General features: G+C 48.8%; 1 protein-coding gene across 1 annotated transcript in view; it reads right to left on the bottom strand.

The window, feature by feature from the left end:
• SART3 (spliceosome associated factor 3, U4/U6 recycling protein) overlaps positions 1 to 15,870 on the bottom strand; it is a 329,224-nt gene that overhangs the window by 209,418 nt on the left and 103,936 nt on the right. The window lies entirely within an intron of this gene.

The following is a 15,870-nucleotide window of genomic DNA, read 5'->3' as shown; positions in this document are numbered from 1 at the left end:
AGCCATTTTGCCAATCCTGCTTGAGTGGTCTCCCAGTCAATAGATTTTTTAATAAGCGTGTAGAGCAATGCTGTGGAGGGATGTACTCTAGGTGTCGATTGCAGAGTAGTGTCTAGGGCATTAGTCCTATCTTCTGTAGTCATTGTGGCTGTAGATTTGTTGATGCAACTACGAATTTGAAAATATATAAATAATGGGATTTTAAATTGTGGGAAACTTTCACAGAGGTTTGAGTACGTGCGAACCTGGCAGGTGTCTCTACATATCAACTGGTATAGCAACCTGATACCCTGGTCCGACAGGGCAGTCAGTGTAGATCGTGCAGCGGTTCCACGAAAGTCTAGGTTATGGGCCAGGGGGAAGGAAAGTCGTGTTATAACTGGAGATACCCATCCTGGAGCGTGTCTGTCTCCATGCCGTGCAGGTCGAGGTCAGCAATATGTTGCTTATGACCTGGTGGGGAGAGGCCGACGGACGCATATGTAGTAAACTGGCAAGTGAAAACTCAGGGCAGAAGGCTTGCTCCAAGCCGGTATTAGCGAAGGTCTCCATCTCATGTATCCAGTCAACAGCGTAGCGGTAGTTCGCAGCAAACATGTAGCTTCTAAGCCATGGTAGATTGACACCACCTAATTTTTGCGATTGGCTCAATTTAAATAGTGAAATTCTGGGTTTTTTATGTGCCCAGATAAATTCACTAAAGGCCCCATTTAAAGTCTTTAAATCTACATCCGACAACAATAAAGGCAGCATTTGAATAGGATACAACAATCTCGGGAAGGAGATCATTTTGATTAATTGGCATCGTCCTAGATAAGAGAGAGGAGCAGATGTTTCCATGCCGGAAAATCGGTTAGAGTACGTGTGATAACTCGTGGAATGTTGTGTCTATATAAATTGGACTGATTATCAGGTATCTGGAGTCCTAAGTATGCGATTGTTTGGCTTGCCCAACGAAAGGGGAACTGAAAATTCCAATTGTGAGTAGTATTTGTATGAAACGCCAAAGCTTCCGTTTTGGATTTATTAATCTTAAACCCCGAGATTGATTCAAAGGTTGTCAGTAGTGATAACAAACTAGGAAACGCATCTTGAGGATTTGAAAAATACAACAACAGGTCATCAGCATAAGCCGTGACCTTGAGGTCATAACTACCAACCCTAATCCCACGCCAATCAGAATGTAGGTAACAATGTCTGATGAGCGGGTCTAACGCAAGATCAAAGAGGAGTGGGGATAGGGGGCACCCCTGTCTCGTGCCTCTGTGTAGCGTGAATGTGTCCGTGTTCAGTCCATTCACTGTGAGGAATACGGCAGGCGAGTCATATATGGTACGGAAGAATTTGACAAAGCCAGCTCCAAATCTTTGCCAGTGAAGCACTCTCAACAGGTGAGACCATGACACACGGTCAAACGCTTTATCAGCGTCACAGCTCACCAGCAAGGACGTCCCACACGGCATTTGGGTTGATATGGTCAAAGCAGAGACTAATTGTCTTATGTTATGTACCGACGTTCTCCCCTTCAAAAAAACAGTTTGGGATGGGTGTAGTAACGCAAGTAACGCTGCCTGCAGCCTATTTGCCATAAGAGCAGTTAAGATTTTAAAATCTTGGTTTAAGAGGGAGATCGGGCGGTACGATTGGACTAAGGTAGGGTCATTCCCTGGTTTCGGCAATACTATCACACGAGCCTGATTAAAGGTAGGAGGGGAAGCGTTCCCAGCTAAAATAGAATTAAAGTAGGGTCAGAAGACGGGGCAACAGCAATTTATAGTACTCTGCGCTTAGTCCATCTGGGCCTGGGGATTTTCTATTAGGTAATTGTTTAATTAGTCAATAGTTCCAATTCAGTAATTGGGTCCATAAATAAGAATTTACTTACCGATAATTCTATTTCTCGGAGTCCGTAGTGGATGCTGGGGTTCCTGAAAGGACCATGGGGAATAGCGGCTCCGCAGGAGACAGGGCACAAAAAAGTAAAGCTTTTACCAGATCAGGTGGTGTGCACTGGCTCCTCCCCCTATGACCCTCCTCCAGACTCCAGTTAGGTACTGTGCCCGGACGAGCGTACACAATAAGGGAGGCAATTTGAATCCCGGGTAAGACTCATACCAGCCACACCAATCACACCGTACAACTTGTGATCTAAACCCAGTTAACAGTATGATAACAGAAAGAGCCTCTTAAAGATGGCTCCTTAACAATATAACCCGAATTTGTTAACAATAACTATGTACAGTATTGCAGATAATCCGCACTTGGGATGGGCGCCCAGCATCCACTACGGACTCCGAGAAATAGAATTATCGGTAAGTAAATTCTTATTTTCTCTATCGTCCTAAGTGGATGCTGGGGTTCCTGAAAGGACCATGGGGATTATACCAAAGCTCCCAAACGGGCGGGAGAGTGCGGATGACTCTGCAGCACCGAATGAGAGAATTCCAAGTCCTCTTTTGCCAGGGTATCAAATTTGTAGAATTTTACAAACGTGTTTTCCCCCGACCACGTAGCTGCTCGGCAGAATTGTAATGCCGAGACCCCTCGGGCAGCCGCCCAAGATGAGCCCACCTTCCTTGTGGAATGGGCCTTAACAGATTTAGGCTGTGGCAGGCCTGCCACAGAATGAGCAAGTTGAATTGTGTTACAAATCCAACGAGCAATCGTCTGCTTAGAAGCAGGGGCACCCAACTTGTTGGGTGCATATAGTATCAACAGCGAGTCAGATTTTCTGACTTCAGCCGTCCTTGAAATGTATATTTTTAAGGCTCTGACAACGTCCAACAACTTGGAGTCCTCCAAGTCGCCAGTGGCCGCAGGCACCACAATAGGTTGGTTCAGGTGAAACGCTGATACCACCTTAGGGAGAAAATGCGGACGAGTCCTCAGTTCTGCCCTATCCGAATGGAAGATTAGATAAGGGCTTTTATAAGATAAAGCCGCCAATTCAGATACTCTCCTGGCGGAAGCCAGGGCCAGTAACATAGTCACTTTCCATGTGAGATATTTAAAATCCACCTTTTTCAATGGTTCAAACCAATGGGATTTGAGGAAATCTAAAACTACATTTAGATCCCACGGTGCCACCGGAGGCACCACAGGAGGCTGTATATGCAGTACTCCTTTAACAAAAGTCTGTACCTCAGGAACTGAGGCCAATTCTTTTTGGAAGAATATTGACAGGGCCGAAATTTGAACCTTAATAGATCTCAATTTGAGACCCACAGACAATCCTGATTGTAGGAAATGTAGGAAACGACCCAGTTGAAATTCCTCCGTCGGAACACTCCGATCCTCGCACCACGCGACATATTTTCGCCAAATGCGGTGATAATGTTTCGCGGTGACTTCCTTCCTTGCCTTAATCAAGGTAGGAATGACTTCTTCTGGAATGCCTTTCCCTTTTAGGATCTGGCGTTCAACCGCCATGCCGTCAAACGCAGCCGCGGTAAGTCTTGAAAGAGACAGGGACCCTGTTGTAGCAGGTCCCTTCTCAGAAGTAGAGGGCACGGGTCGTCCGTGACCAACTCTTGAAGTTCCGGGTACCAAGTCCTTCTTGGCCAATCCGGAGCCACTAGTATTGTTCTTACTCCTCCTCACCGTATAATCTTCAATACCTTTGGTATGAGAGGCAGAGGAGGAAACACATATACTGATTTGTACACCCAAGGTGTTACCAGTGCGTCCACAGCTATTGCCTGTGGATCTCTTGACCTGGCGCAATACTTGTCCAGTTTCTTGTTGAGGCGAGACGCCATCATGTCTACCATTGGTCTTTCCCAACAGTTTATTAGCATGTGGAAGACTTCTGGATGAAGACCCCCCTCTCCCGGGTGAATATCGTGTCTGCTGAGGAAGTCTGCTTCCCAGTTGTCCACGCCCGGGAAGAACACTGCTGACAGTGCTATTACGTGATTCTCCGCCCAGCGAAGAATCTTGGCAGCTTCTGCCATTGCACTCCTGCTTCTTGTGCCGCCCTGTCTGTTTACATGGGCGACCGCCGTGACGTTGTCCGACTGAATCAACACCGGTTTTCCTTGCAGGAGTGGTTCCGCCTGGCTTAGAGCATTTTAGATTGCTCTTAGTACCAGAAAGTTTATGTGAAGAGACTTTTCCAGGTTCGTCCATACCCCCTGGAAGTTTCTTCCTTGTGTGACTGCTCCCCAACCTCTCAGGCTGGCGTCCGTGGTCACCAGGATCAAATCCTGTATGCCGAATCTGCGGCCCTCCAATAGATGAGCCTTTTGCAACCACCACAGAAGATATACCCTTGTCCTTGGCGACAGGGTTATTCGCAGGTGCATCTGAGGATGCGACCCTGACCATTTGTCCAACAGATCCCTTTGGAAAATTCTTGCATGGAATCTGCCGAATGGAATTGCTTCGTAAAAAGCCACCATTTTTCCCAGGACTCTTGTGCATTGATGTACAGACACCTTTCCTGGTTTTAGGAGGTTCCTGACAGGTCGGATAACTCCTTGGCTTTTTCCTCGGGAAGAAAAACCTTTTTCTGAACCGTGTCCAGAATCATCCCTAGGAACAGCAGACGTATCGTCGGAAAACAGCTGCGATTCTTGGAATATTTAGAATCCAGTCGTGCCGTCGAAGAACTACTTTAGATAGTGCTCTTCCGACCTCCAACTGTTCTCTGGAACTTGCCCTTTTTAGGTCGTGCAAGTAAGGGATAATTTAGATGCCTTTTTTCTTTGAAGAAACATCTTTTCGGCCATTACCTTGGTAAAAAGGCCCGGGGTGCCGTGGATAATTCAAACGGCATCGTCTGAAACTGATATTGACAGTTCTGTACCACGAACCAGAGGTACCCTTGATGAGAAGGACAAAATTTGGACATGGAGGTAATCCTTGATGTCCAGGGACACCATATAGTCCCCTTTTTTCCGGTTCGCTATCACTGCTCTGAGTGACTTTATCTCGATTTGAACCTTTTATGTAAGTGTTCAAAACATTTTAGATTTAGACTATGTGTCACCAAGCCGTCTGGCTTCAGTACCACAATATAGTGTGGAAAAATAATACCCTTTTCCTTGTCGTAGGAGGGGTACTTTGATTATCACCTGCTGGATATACAGCTTGTGAATTGTTTCCAATGCTGCCTCCCTGTCGGAGGGAGCCGTTGGTAAAGCAGACTTCAGGAACCTGCGAGGAGAAGATGTCTCGACTCTCCAATCTTTACCCCTGGGATAATACTCGTACGATCTAGGGGTCAACTTGCGAGTGATCCCACTGCGCCCTGAGACTCTTGAGACTACCCCCCCACCTTGAGTCCGCTTGCACGGCCCCAGCGTCATGCTGAGGACTTGGCAGACGCGGTGGAGGGCTTCTTTTCCTGGGAAAGGGCTGCCTGCTGCAGTCTACTTCCCTTACCTCTATGTCTGGGCAGATATGACTGGCCTTTTGCCTGCATGCCCTCATGGGAAAGGAAAGATTGAGGCTGAAAAGACGGTGTCTTTTTTAGCTGAGATGTAACTTGGGGTAAAAAAGGTTGGATTTCCCAGCTGTTGCTGTGGTCCCCAGGTCCGATGGACCGACCCCCAAATAACTCCTTCCCTTTATACAGCAATACTTCCATCTGCCGTATGGGATCTGTATCACCTGACCACTGTCGTGTCCCTGACATCTTCTGGGAGATATGGACAACGCACTTATCTTGATGCCAGAGAGCAAATATCCCTCTGTGCATCTCACATACATATATATAGAATGCATCCTATTAAATGCTCTACATGAATAAAATATTTTCAGTCAGGGAATCCGACCAAGCCAACCCAGCACTGCATCTCCAGGCTGATGGCGATCGCTGGTCGCAGTATAACCACCGTATGTGTGTATATACTTTTTAGGATATTTTTCCAGCTTCCTATCAGCTGGCTCCTTGAGGGCGGCCGTATCTGGAGACGGTAACGCCACTTGATAAGCGTGTGAGCGCCTTATCACCCTAAGGGGTGTTTCCCAACGTACCCTAATTTCTGGCGGGAAAGGGTATAACGCCAATATTTGCTATCGGGGTAACCCTACGCATCATCACACACTTCATTTTATTTTATCTGATTCAGGAAAAACTACAGGTAGTTTTTTCACTCCCACATAATACCCTTTCTTGTGGTACTTGTAGTATCAGAAACACGTAACACCTCCTTCATTGCCCTTAACGTGTGGCCCTAATGAGAAATACGTTTGTTTATTCACCGTCGACACTGTATTCAGTGTCCGTGTCTGTGTCTGTGTCGACCGACTGAGGTAAATGGGCGTTTTTAAAACCCCTGACGGTGTTTCTGAGACGCCTGGACCGGTCCTAATAGATTGTCGGCCGTCTCATGTCGTCAACCGACCTTGCAGCGTGTTGACATTCTCACGTAATTCTCTAAATAAGCCATCCATTCCGGTGTCGACTCCCTAGAGAGTGACATCACCATTACAGGCAATTTCTCCGCCTCCTCACCAACATCGTCCTCATACATGTCGACACACACGTACCGACACACAGCACACACACCGGGAATGCTCTGACAGAGGACAGGACCCACTAGCCCTTTGGGGAGACAGAGGGAGAGTCTGCCAGCACACACCAAAAACGCTATAATTATATAGGGACAACCTTATATAAGTGTTTCTCCCTTATAGCATCTTTTATATATATACAATATCGCCAAAATCAGTGCCCCCTCTCTGTTTTAACCCTGTTTCTGTAGTGCAGTGCAGGGGAGAGCCTGGGAGCCTTCTCTCCAGCTTTTCTGTGAGAGAAAATGGCGCTGTGTGCTGAGGAGATAGGCCCCGCCCCTTTTTCGGCGGGCTCGTCTCCCGCTATTTTTGAAGTTAGGCAGGGGTTAAATATCTCCATATAGCCTCTGTGGGCTATATGTGAGGTATTTTTTGCCTCTAATAAGGTTTTTATTTGCCTCTCAGAGCGCCCCCCCCCAGCGCTCTGCACCCTCAGTGACTGTTGTGTGAAGTGTGCTGAGAGGAAAATGGCGCACAGCTGCAGTGCTGTGCGCTACCTTTATGAAGACTCAGGAGTCTTCAGCCGCCGATTTTGGACCTCTTCTCTCTTCAGCGTCTGCAAGGGGGCCGGCGGCGCGGCTCCGGTGACCATCCAGGCTGTACCTGTGATCGTCCCTCTGGAGCTAGTGTCCAGTAGCCAAGCAGCAAATCCACTCTGCACGCAGGTGAGTTCACTACTTCTCCCCTAAGTCCCTCGTTGCAGTGATCCTGTTGCCAGCAGGACTCACTGTAAAGTAAAAAACCTAAGCTAAACTTTCTCTAAGCAGCTCTTTAGGAGAGCCACCTAGATTGCACCCTTCTCGTTCGGGCACAAAATCTAACTGGAGTCTGGAGGAGGGTCATAGGGGGAGGAGCCAGTGCACACCACCTGATCTGGTAAAAGCTTTACTTTTTTGTGCCCTGTCTCCTGCGGAGCCGCTATTCCCCATGGTCCTTTCAGGAACCCCAGCATCCACTTAGGACGATAGAGAAAGAGAATTTCGATCATCCTCTGTCACTGTGGGGGACCCTGCCGATCGAAGGAAGTTCATACCTCCAGCAGGGTCGTCTGGTGGAGCCGCGTACAACTCCTTATAGTAAGTTAAAAAAGGAATCAGCGATGGCAGTCGGCTCGGAGGATAGATGAGTACTAGTTTGAAGGGACAGAATGTGTGAAGTAGGGCGTTGGCTGCGAACCACATTTGCCAGGAGTTTGCCGGCTTTATTTCCCCATTTGAAGTATTTATGCTTTTGAAAGTCTAAAGTATATTGGGCTCTCTCTGTACAAAGGGTATCATAAAGGTGTTTCGTTTCAGTATAAATTCTGCGATTGTCGTCTGTCGGGAAGGCCAGCAACGTCGCATAAGAATTTGTAAGTGCCAGGCCCAGGTCACGAAACCATTGATTGAGGCGTTTACGCTTATTAGCAACATACGCAATGAAATAACCCCGTACTACCGGCTTGGAAGAAGACCAGAAAAGATTTATATCGTCCACGTGTTGTGCATTGTCATTGGCATAGTTTAGGAAATTAGTCTCTAAGTATGATTTAAAGTCAGGGGAATTGTACAAGTGGGAGGGAAACCTCCAATTAAATGAGGTTGTCTTCGGAGAACTCAGCTCAAGTGTGAACCGTGTAGGCGCGTGATCGGAAATTGCAATATTTTCTACCTTTGAGTCGCATAACCTAGGGAGCAGTCCAGCAGGGAGCAGCCAATAGTCTATTCTAGTAACGTGGCGTGTGGATGCGAATAAAAAGTGTATTCTCGACTAATAGGGTGTTGGCGTCGCCATGGGTCTATTAAATTAAATGAGGACAACAAGAATCGCAGCGATGCTGGTATGGAATAATTCTGTCACTAGAAGTACCTGACCTGTCCAGAGTCGGTTGTAGTGTGGAATTAAAATCACCCCCAATGATCAAACTACCCTCGGCCCACTCCTGAAGTCGGACGTAAACGTCAGAGAAGAAAGCGTTATGTTCCGAATTCGGTGCATATATGGTCACTAGAGTGTAAAGCTCCCCTTCTAGTTGCAATTTTATGAATAGGAACCGACCCTCAACGTCTTCATGAGTATCTAATATATCATAACTAAGGGACTAACGGAATATAATCACCACCCCCCGTTTCTTAGAGGTAAAGGATGCGGACTTATAAGCTTGGATCCAACTGTCCCTAAGCACGTTAGGGTCCCCCGATTTCCAATGAGTCTCCTGCAACATTGCTTTATCTGGCCGTAGGCGTTTGAGATGTTGCAATATCTTCCTTCGCTTAATCGGAGTATTTAGGCCCTCCACGTTCCAAGTGAGGAACTTTAGACATGTCTTAATCTCTAAAGAGGCGGCCATGGAGAACTTAGATCTAACCGATGCCTGTCCTATCAGACACATAAAACAGTAACAAAATAAACTGTGGGGTTCCCCATATCCCAGCGAGTAGGGAAACCCAACTATTGATAGAAGTGGTGAGCCTATACCATGTGATCAACAATAAAAAGCTTTGTAAACATTTTGATACAGTAAGTCCATTTTCCACATTTTTTTGAACCCATAACAGTGGTCTAAGTGACTCACTATAAACTAGTAATATAACTACAATCAGACAAAGGAGGAGGGGGAGAGAAAAAGGGAGGGTTGGGAAAGTGAGGGAGAAGAAGAAGAAAAGAGAAGGGGAAAAGAAAAGGGACGAAAAGGCCCAGTAATTACCAAGGTCAAGAACAATTAGTGCTGCAATAAACAGAACATGAAGAGTATTAGTGATCAGCCATACATTACCAAACATGTCCTCCATAAGGGAGATGATATATACGCTGATTTTATGGTAAATTGCAATATTAGTCCCTGTCTCTGGAGGCAGGCGAGGAGGGGCGTCGTAAAGATTCTGCAAAGTCTTGGCCTCTGAAGATGTGTCAAACAGGTACATCTTGCCATTATGTTGAGCGCGGAGCTTCGCCGGATAGAGCAGGGCGAAACGTATTCCTTCGTCGAACAAGATCTTGCAAGTAGGAGAGAATTCCCTTCTTCTCATGGCCACACTGTATGAGAAATCTTGAAACAAAAGCAGCTCGTCTCCACGATAAAAGAGCCCCTGAGCTTTGTGGTACGCCTCCATCACCTTGACTTTATCTGTGTAATTGAGGAATTTGAATATGACCGGTCTAGGCCTGCGGCGATCTGTCTGAAAGTCAGGACCAATAACGGTGCGCCCGCTCAATTGCCATGGATTCACCATCTACCAAGCAGCCCAGCTCAATCGGTAACCAGGAGGAGACCAGGGACAACAACTCTTTAGGTCTAACGGATTCCGGTAAGCCAATCATGTGAAGATTATTTCGACGATTACGATTTTCTAAATCTTCAAGCTTCTCCTGCATCGCAGAAATGGAAGACGCCTGAGTATCGATGACAGAGCGGGCAGTGGTTAGATCATCCTCTAGGTTTGAAATCCGTTGTTCGACCTCATCCAGCCGTGTGCTATGTTCTTTTAACTAATCTTTAGTTTTTGCCGATGCAGACCCGCGCCCCCCTCTTTGGGGCTTAGCCACGTATTTATCCATGTAGGCGTAGAAGTGGCGCGTCACAGTGAAGTAGGTAATATCAAATATCCTGCCCTGCAGGGAGTAGTGAGCCCGTTGAAATATAAGTGCGCAGCCACTGCAAATGATATATTAGATCACCACGAACTGTTTCTAGGCAGTATCAACATATAGCAGGGCCTATAGACAGCACGCAATCAGGGGTCCAGCGGTCTCTGTGCTAAGACCTCAAAAGCGGGCCAAATTGGTGAAATGTAGAGGAGGTTGTCAAAGCAGGGTTGGTGGCACAGTTCCTGACCTTCCGTACTGGGGAGCCGCTAGGATGGGTGAGAAGTGGTCTGCAACCCCTGCAGCTGCGGAGCGCAGGAGTCACCGGCTCCAGGACCTCAGGGGACAGGGGACAGGAAACAGAGTCAGACTGTGTCCAGAGTGTAAAGGAAGATTGAGGCGGCCGTGGCTACGTGCATAGGAGCCCGCGACTCCCAGTAATCCCTATGGCGCCGAGCAGGGCAGACTGATAGATGGAGAGGCGGCTCAATGTTGTTGCCAGTAGCAGCTGACCTCAGGTGACAGATGGCCCCGGTCTGCAGGAGTACAGCGGGGTGTGTGGGGGCCCAGCAAGAGTTCAATGGAGGAAGCGGGGGGAGGGGCGGCACAGCACACTCACCCGTCTCCAGACAGCGTCTCCTCCACAGGCGGGCACACGCGCCGTCCTCCGGCAACACTCTTCACCGCCAGCGGCACGAAGCACGGGGGAGCAGAGAGCAGAGCGGGGCCTCCAGCGACGTCCGTCCCAGGTATAAAGCAAGGTGGGGAGGGTGAAGGTTACGGCCCCCGGCCACTTCCAATATGGCAGCCGCGGGCAGCAGACGCCACAGCTGGCGCTCAGATTCCGGGGAAGGAGGCGGTGGGGAGGCGGGGAGGTGGTCTCCTCTTACCCACCACTATCTCCGCTGGTCCCTGGTGCAAATTCGGGGCTCAGGTCCCCGTATAGACCCCCGTAAACAGCACCCTAGGTAGCAGGGGACGGAGAGCTCTGCTAAAATTCGGCCAGTGTAGGGTCCGCCCACCGGAAGTCCTTGAATATTTTTTTTATATCCCAACCCTGACTGCTCAACAACTTTGTCCCTGACTTGTTTGGAGAGCTCCTTGGTCTTCATGGTGTGACGCCTCTTGATTAGTGGTGTTGCAGCCTCTGGGGCCTTTCAGAAAAAGGAGATTTTTGTCTTACTTGGTAAATCCTTTTTTTTTAAGCCATGGTCGACACTGGGGACAGTGGGTATAGCCAGGCGTTCAGTCAGGGCACCAAAGAGTTAAACTAGTGGAGTGCAGCCTGGGAAGCCCCTCCTCCCCTATACCCAGCATGCCTCAGGCCAGTCAGTTTATTTACTATGCAAGCCAGGAACAGGAAAGGAAGGAAGAATAAGAGAACTCACACCCATACAACAACCAATATAAATAGGGGAACAGGTCCGGAAACAATGTCGCGAGGAGCGAAAGGGTGGGCGCCCAGTGTCGACCATGGCTTCAGAAAAAAAGGATTTATCTGGTAAGACAAAAATCTCCTTTTTTCTGTCAGCCAATGGTCTGACACTGGGGACAGTGGGACGTCCCAAAGATGTCCCGTTACAGTCGGGAACGCTCCCGAGCTGCACTAAGGACCCGACGCCCAAAGGCTGCATCAGCTGAGGCGAAGGTGTCGAACCTATAGAACCAAAGAAAGGACCAAGTCGCTGCTCTGCAGAGTTGCTCTGCCGAAGCCCCACGGCCTGCCGCCCAGGAAGTGCCAACTGATCTTGTGGAATGGGCCGTAAACGATGCCGAAACCGGCTTCCTAGCCAACAGGTAACCCTGTCGGAACTCAACTCTCAACGATCTAGCAATGGTCTGCTTGGAGGCTCGCCAGCCCCTTTTATGCTCATCATAAAGGACAAACAGAGAATCTGTTTTGCGAAAAGCACTAGTGCGTTGCACATAGATATGTAAAGCTCTGACCACATCCAGCGTGGCCATGGAGGAATTGTCATCTGAGGAATCAAAAAGGAGAATAGGCAGGTACCACTATATCCTGATTGATATGAAAACTAGAGACAACCTAGGTAATCAAGGCGTGTACGCAGAACAGCCCTATCTGGATTGAAAATCAAAAAGGGAGACCGATGAGACAGAGCTCCCAAATCTGAAACTAGGCTTGCAGAGGCGATGGCAAGCAAAAATGCCGTCTTCCAGGTGAGCCAGTGAAGATCAACCGTTTCTAGAGGCTTCTGTAGAGTCCGAAGGACCAAGGAGAAATCCCATGGGATAACTGGAGGTACATAAGGTGGTTGAATATGAAGAACCCCCTGCAGAAATGTGTGAACAGCAGAGCATCGAGTCACCCTCCTCTGGAACAAAACGGACAGAGCTAAAACCTGTACCTTAAGAGAAGCTAGGCAAAGTCCAGCGTCTAACCCAGACTGTAGGAAAGCTAAGAATCGGCTAAGAGTCGGGAGAGGCGATATCGGAGAGGGTCCAGGCGGCGAGCAGAGCACCACGTAAAATAGATGTACCACACGCGATAGTAAAGCCGCGTTGTGGACGGTTTCCTAGCAGAGATCATAGTATTGACAAACTTAGAAGAGAAATCCTTAACTCTCAAGACCGACCGACCGTTCAATAGCCAACCTGTCAAATTCAGACGGTGCAGATCCAGATGCAGACAAGGGCTCTGAGACAGTAAGTCTGGTCATTGAGGGAGGTGCCATGGTGGAGCTATGGAGAGGGAGAGTAGATCCGCATACCAAACCCGGTTCGGCCAGTAGGGAGCGATCAGAATCGATGTTACCTTTTCTGATTTGAGCTTACGAAGAACCCTCTGGAGAAGAGCCACAGGCGGGAAGAGATATACCATTTGAAAGGGCCAAGGCACCGCCAGGGCGTTTATGAGATACGCGCCCGGGTCCCTTGTCCGTGCTCCGTAAAGGGGAAGCTTGTGGTTGTGCGGGGAAGCAAACAGATCGATCTGAGGGTGGCCCCAGCGACCTACCAGCATCTGGAATACCTGGGGATGAAGAGACCACTCGCCTGACTGTACATCCTGTCAGCTGAGGAAGTCTGCTTCCCAATTCAACAGTCCCGGAATGTAGACCGCGGAAATGGCTGGTACAAATTTTTCCACCCATCGCAGAATGCGGCTGACCTCCTTCATGCCTGCCAGACTGCAAGTGCCGCCTTGGTGGTTTATGTATACCACAGCAGTTGCGTTGTCCGACTGGAGTTTCAGGGGCCGGTGATGTAATGATGTGCCCGCTTGAAACAGCGCTCTGAAAACCGCTCACAGTTCCAGAACATTGATGGAGAGCTTGCTCTCTTGACCTGTCCCTCGACCCTGAAAGGAACGATCTTCCACCACAGCGCCCCTATCCGCGTAGACTGGCATCTGTCATGAAGATGACCCAATTGGGAATGCAGAAGGCAGTCAAGTGGGACGTGTGAAGCCACCACAGGAGCGATGAACGGGTGTCCCTGGAGAGGTTGATCCTCCAAGATTTGAGATGCAGCGGGGAGTGATCCTAGTTCCGCAGGAGTTCCAATTGCAATGGCCTGGAGTGAAACTGTGCAATCTCAACCACCTCGAAGTAAGAGACCATCTTTCCCAGAAGTCACATGCAAAAGTGAATTGAGACAATCCTTTGAGCCAGGAAGGTTTGAATCATCTCCTGGATGGCTCTCTGCTTGTCGTCCGAGAGAAAGATTCTCTGTGCTTGAGAATCCAATAGTGCTCCCAAATGACTCATGCGCTGAGATGGGGTGAGGCTGGATTTCCGCAAACTGAACAGCCAGCCGTGTGACTGCAGAAACGTCAGAGTGGTGCAAATGTGATCCTGAAGACTGGCCTGAGATTGCGCCATCAGAAGGAGATCGTCCAGGTAAGGGAGGATGCGGATTCCCTGCAACCGCAACTGGGCAGTCATTACTGCCATCACCTCGGTGAACACTCGCGGTGCCATGGAGAGTTCGAATGGCAACGCCTGGAACTGGTAAAGTGCTTGTTGACTTGTAAAATTGAGAAATTTCTGGTGACTTTTACGTATAGGGATGTGCAGATATGCATCCTGAACGTCTAAAGAGGCCATAAAGTCTCCCTATTCCAAGGCCTGAATGATGGATCTGAGGGATTCCATGCGAAACCTCGGGACTCTGAGAAACTGGTTGAGGGTTTGTAAATGGAGTATAGGACGGAAGGAACCATCCGGCTTTGGAACGAGGATCAGGTTTGAATAAAAACCTGTACCGCGCTGATGCATCAGAACCGGAACAATGACCTCCAGTGATAGTAGGGATTGAACCGAGTGCTGGAGTACCGTAGCCTTGCCGAGGTCTGAAGGAGAGGGAGCTTGGAAACAGGAAGACGTTGGGATAAAAGGAGGAATTGCATTTGGTCACTTAAACTTTTTATATGGATGAGACCAAGGTTCCTTAAAAAGGTCCTCCAACTGCGTGGAAGGGGGAAAGGCAGACGGATTCTCCGTCTTTTTATAAAGAGGCGTCTGTGCATCGAGTGGAACATTGGCATCCTTGATTTGTAGGATTTCCCTAACCGCCTTGACTAAGGCTTCCACCCTAGCTAAGCTCATGTGATCTTCTGAAGTGGGAGATTCCTCAGCTTCCGAATCCTGAGGATCTTCCGCTTCGTCAGAAAATTCCTCCGATAGGGAATCCTCTGACGGTACAAGGGGTAGTGGTGACGAGGATTTGCTTCTGCGCTTCGATGAAGACCCCAGGGCTTGTTGCAGATTAGAGGAAACCTGCATCAAGCCTTGGACCAATTGAGACAAACCCTGGACCCATGTTAGTTCAGTAGTTTGTTGGTGTTGTGGCTGCTGTGTCTGTGGAAGGGGAGGATCTGCACCTAACGTGGGAAACTACCACCTGCGGAGCTCTGTTAGCTGCTAGCTGGGAAGTCAATTCCTTCATGGCGAAAGCCAAAGAGGTAGCCCAAGCTGGCTCAAACGCAGTAGGACCCTCCGCAGCGGAAACGCAAGGAACTTCAGCAGAGCAACGGTCGCAGAGCCCAGTGTGGTCCTGTACCATACAAGAAAAAATTTCCTTGCATGCCGTACAAGTATAGGCATGCAGCCCGGTAGTTTCCTTCTCCTTCTGGGAGGCTTTGGAAGACCCCCTGGAAGACATGTTCCAACCTGTTACCAAAACAGACACACACACACACCTAAAAATATAGGTAAGAAGAAGATAGGGTTATGTGAGCCCACCACGGTAGTAGCGACTGTTCAGGTAAACAGTGATACTATACCACTAACTTAGTGCACTACAATACCCCTAGCAGTGTGTAACAGAAAATAGAGAGGAAACTGGCATCATCTGTCCAATACCTACACCATGAGGTAAGGTATGGACTATACAACCTGACACCTAATGCAGTGCTGGTATAAGGGAGGCAGGTTTGGCTCTATTCCCAAGGGTTTGTAGCAGTGTATGGACCTGCACAAACTCTTCTTCACAGAAATGTGCTTCTAAAATGGCCGCTGAGTGTGTAGAGATGGGAGGGGTGAAGTATGAGGGAGGGAGGAGAGGGCGCACAAAAGCTGCTGTCTTATTAAAGCAATGAGCAACAGGGTTAGGGGCGGAGCTACGGGATATCCCCAGCCACCCTGAAGCCTCCACAGGGACCATTCCCGCCATGTAATGTCCCTGGTGGCCTAGTGGTAGCTGAAGAGAAGACCCAGTGCCACTGCCAGGAACCGCTGGAGCTGCCTCTCCCCAGCTGAGCGGGAGACCGTTACCTGTAACCTCCGTCTGCTGCGGCTGCTCCCGATGCCTGGGAGGTGCTGGGAC

Source organism: Pseudophryne corroboree, chromosome 1, assembly GCF_028390025.1.
Source record: "Pseudophryne corroboree isolate aPseCor3 chromosome 1, aPseCor3.hap2, whole genome shotgun sequence".
Lineage (NCBI taxonomy): Eukaryota > Metazoa > Chordata > Amphibia > Anura > Myobatrachidae > Pseudophryne > Pseudophryne corroboree.
This window is presented reverse-complemented; position numbering and strand designations above follow the sequence as displayed.